Source organism: Propithecus coquereli, unplaced genomic scaffold (assembly GCF_000956105.1).
Source record: "Propithecus coquereli isolate 6110/MARCELLA unplaced genomic scaffold, Pcoq_1.0 Scaffold131, whole genome shotgun sequence".
Classification (NCBI taxonomy): Eukaryota; Metazoa; Chordata; class Mammalia; order Primates; family Indriidae; genus Propithecus; species Propithecus coquereli.
In genome coordinates this window covers 1066718-1070869 of record NW_012137303.1, presented here as the reverse complement: position 1 = coordinate 1070869, position 4152 = coordinate 1066718, and the positions used below count along the sequence as shown (strand labels likewise).

Here is a 4152-nt window from a genome sequence, read left to right as displayed (position 1 = left end):
CAACATTTGGGCCCAGTTAAAACGCTTCGAATGTAATCTGATTTGCCGCTGGTGCACTTAAGGGAGTAGCAATTAAATCACCTTTTCAGCGACATACTTTGGGCAGTTGAATGTGAAACAAAGGACAGAGAGAGCTGTTTGATTTACTAGTGCTTGGTTTCAGCTGCCTTGGTTTTCAGTGTTTGGTTTCTTTGAGAAAAGGGAAATAAAGAAGTTTTTAAAGAAGAGTCCCACTCTCCTTTTCCCTGTCAGATTTCCAGGCAGTTAGTTGTATCCCTAGGTTAAGTATTTGGCAAGCGTCCGATGGCTGGAAGATTTTTTCTACTTTGAAAGACGACGAGTGCAGTCTCAATAGCCGTTTCAGGATTTTGTTGGCTAAATAAATGAGAATTTAGCCTTAGCATTCTGCAAACTTCAGAATTTCAGGGGGCAAAAACAAAACAAAACGAAACAAAACAAAAAAAACAACTCTGTTTCAAAGAACTGGGAGGAGCTACAAAGAACTGTGCCGTGGGGTTGGGGATGTAGCTCAGTGGTAGAGCGCATGCTTCGCATGTATGAGGCCCCGGGTTCGATCCCCGGCATCTCCAGCTCGTTTTATCAACATTCATGCAATTCATGTTTTTAAAATGTCAAATCAAAATACTTTGTATCCTCCACTTCATCAATTTCCTATGGCGTTCCATTAGCCACTGTGAATAGAACTATCTATGTAGCAAGGGAAACAAGATTGCTTTGAGGTATTTTGAGGTTTCTCTTAGCTGAAACTATTGTAATTGGGAACATAGAAAAACACGCCCAAAGGAGAGATGCTAAAAGAGGAGCAACCTGGAAAACTGCCTGGAACCTATTAATGAGTGTCTATTTGTGGTATATGGACTGCTCTTGAGGCACAAATAATCTTGGCTTGAGAATACGGAAAGGGGGGGACGGGCTATTGTTAGTCCCATGGGTCAGAGAACAAAAAAAAATGGCAGAAATGTGGGGAAAGAATAAAGCTCAGCTCAGTGTGGGCGAATTTGCTTGGTCGGCACACCTTTTTCCAGCAATCAACTCCAAGACATGGAACACATTCTTGTTATGGTTTCTGAAAGCCACTTTGACGCAGGCGGCCGGTTAGCTCAGTTGGTTAGAGCGTGGTGCTAATAACGCCAAGGTCGCGGGTTCGATCCCCGTACGGGCCAGTTCTAGTCTCTCTTTTTCCCCTGTCATTCTGATTAAACTTCGTAACTTTTCCAAAAAGAAAGAGAAACAAATAGTCCGAAGACAGTAGTTACAGGACAGACTTCTAAACCTCCACAACTAATACTGTGCCAAAAGTCCAAACTGTCCTAGGGAAATGCAGAGGCCTAATCCTAAATCCTAGCGCTCAAAAAGTTTGCTCTAGAGGAGAAAAACTGGGACACCTTAGGAGTTAGATTTAAATTCATTACAAGGAAAAACAGTGTCACCAATTTATTAAGTAGCCAAACACTGCCCTCAAAATAGTCTGAATAGATGAGTCTTCAGTTACTGAAATGCGGAGCGAGTGTGATGAAAGCACTGTTATTATCTCTGATTGCCCAGACGAGAATTCCTACTTGAAGAGAACATTATACATCAAGGCAGGAATTCCATCCAGACAGAAACATTTTCTTTGTAAATTTCTCAAGTAAGAAAACACTAAGCCCGGCAGCATACATAACCTAAACATCTGTACCCCCATAATATGCTGAAATAAAAAAAAAAAAGAAAACACTAAGCCCTTTCCCAGAATCTACTTTACCCTCTGTCGACAACCCGTTGGTCCAGGTTGGCCGACGGCAGGAATCCCTCTGCTCAGCCTGTTTACTGTTGTTAAGCCTCTTGAATCAGCCACATCTTCCACCAACATCAAATTTCAGCACCCGGGTTATATATTCCGCCCTGTTCCTTGTACATCCAGTTCCCTCTATTTTTTCACGACCTCACAGCTTTGTATCGTGTCGGGTGAATTTTCACCTGTTGCACAATTTTCCGTGGAAAATGGTGAGATCAAGTCACGAGCTCCAATGTGGAGTTTTGGAACCAGCAAGCGAACGCCCGGGTTAGTCCCAGGCTTACACCCATGAGTTTGGGAGTTTGTCAAAAGTACAGCTTATTGGGCCTCACCTTCAGGGACTTTGACTCAGTAGATGGGAGAAAGATACTAGATTTCTGCATTTTTAACAAACGCCACAGTTGTTTCTTTTACAAAGGACAGTCAAGCGCCCTTTGAGAAACGAGCCTTTATACAGTTCTTAGGGTTGGATTCAGGGAAAATCCGGGGAAATTCTGAGAGCCACGTTGACCTGATATTAAAAAAATAAATAAATAAAGGTCATGACAATTATACTTGTATACATCTTCACGTGAAACAGTTTAAAAAGAGAGATTGAATCAATATTTATTATATCTCAAAGAAAAAACGCGCTCACGGTGGCTCGTTGGTCTAGGGGTGTGATTCTCCCTCAGGCTGTGAGAGGTCCAGGGTTCAAATCCCGAAAGAGCCCAGGTTTTCTTGCTCATTTTCTGTCACTTCCTAGTTCCTTTCATCACCATAACTCAAAGCGTGACCAGAAGTTGTTCAGCTGCCACGAAGTAAAACTACTCTGCCTCGTGGGACCGTGATATGCACTTGATCCCAATAAATGACTAAGAGATCCGTATCATGGTTGGCGGTGGGGCCTGGGCGCTGTGTACTTACTTCAATAAAGGCACGTATTTTCTGATTTTGACTTTTCTTCAATTTTCCATCTGCTCTAAAGTGACTGTTATTCATGCATATAATTGAATTATCATGTTATTAAAGGAAACCACAATCCAGACAGGTTAAGACTTAGTATGAGGATATATAGCCAATTAATGATGGAGCTAGGAGACATGCCTCTGAGTAATCTACAGAGAAATTATTCTGTTAGGTACAATCTGTGATAAAGTTTGGAAACATGTCAAACAATTCTATATGTAGTTAGTGGAAGTATAATAACATGCCTGGGACTTTTAAATACCATATTAAGTTCAGGAAATAGTTTTTAAAAATATGTCTATAACATTTCAAAAAAAAAAAAAGCGCAAATGTTTATCTTCTAGAAGTTCTGACTCCACAGTTGTGGTCATAGGAAATGTGGAGGACAATGATCACATCTTAATTCAATGTCATCTTTCATTCATTCATCACATCAAACGATGAATTTAAATGAAAAAAATCAAGCACTGAACTATAGAGTCAAGGTGTTAGGAAGCTTTATATGAGTTATTTCAATTTTCCTCCGTGGTTGTCTTTGTTAGTACAACATCGAGTTACTCCCTCGTCATGCAGATCAGGGTTCTGCTGTCTTACTGGGAAGCAGCATTTTTTCTCTTCTCCGGGAGCGTACCGTTGGTAGACTCATTAAGCAGATATTTGTTTAATATTACTTTATTGTGTCCCATCCACTTTTGCGGTCGGCAGTAAACAAAACATACAAAAATCACTGGATCCTATATTCTAGTGGTTGTCAGATACTTTATACTAAAATATAATTGCAACTCTCTTCCCTTCTTGTGTGTGCATTGATTATGAAGAAGGACAACAAATAGAAAAGGAAGGCGAACACCGCAGACATTTTCTTCAAGGCCACATCCACAGTAGCGTGGCAGAAGGAGCAAGAGTTAGTTGACTGGTGATGGGAACAGGAGAGGAACGCCTCAATGGGCCACAGAGAGGCCCTAGGATAGTGTCTGGGCTCGAGGACCTGGGCTCTTTGGGACTATGCTTGGAGCCATGTAACCGGGTCTGGAGCTTTAGGAGTGCCCGCGTTGGGGTCACTTATAAGAATCCAAAGACTCCAAATCTTAGGTCTTATAAACATTTTGTGATCTATCAATCCAAGTTGGTTAAAATGGGGAAAAGAGGGCAGATGTACACAAAGTGAATGGAATGCATGTTAATGATTTCAGGTAATATTTACATTCATTGAGTTTCACGTCATCTTATCTGTAAAACTCAATGAACAATCAGATAACATGTAAAATGTCTCTAGCCTTACAAAAAATATTATGTATTCTCATAATAAATTAGGGAACAAAACTTTCCAGTCGCCCGGCTAGCTCAGTCGGTAGAGCATGAGACTCTTAATCTCAGGGTCGTGGGTTCGAGCCCCACGTTGGGCG

General features: G+C 41.2%; 3 non-coding genes across 3 annotated transcripts; all 3 read left to right on the top strand.

Moving 5' to 3' along the window:
• Nucleotides 1-518: 518 nt before the first annotated feature.
• On the top strand, nt 519-590 carry TRNAA-CGC. The gene has a single exon. It is a non-coding gene; the product is annotated as a tRNA-Ala (tRNA).
• A 520-nt stretch (nt 591-1110) lies between these two features.
• TRNAI-AAU lies at nt 1111-1184 on the top strand. The gene has a single exon. It is a non-coding gene; the product is annotated as a tRNA-Ile (tRNA).
• Nucleotides 1185-4079: 2895 nt separating this feature from the next.
• Nucleotides 4080-4152, top strand: TRNAK-CUU. The gene has a single exon. It is a non-coding gene; the product is annotated as a tRNA-Lys (tRNA).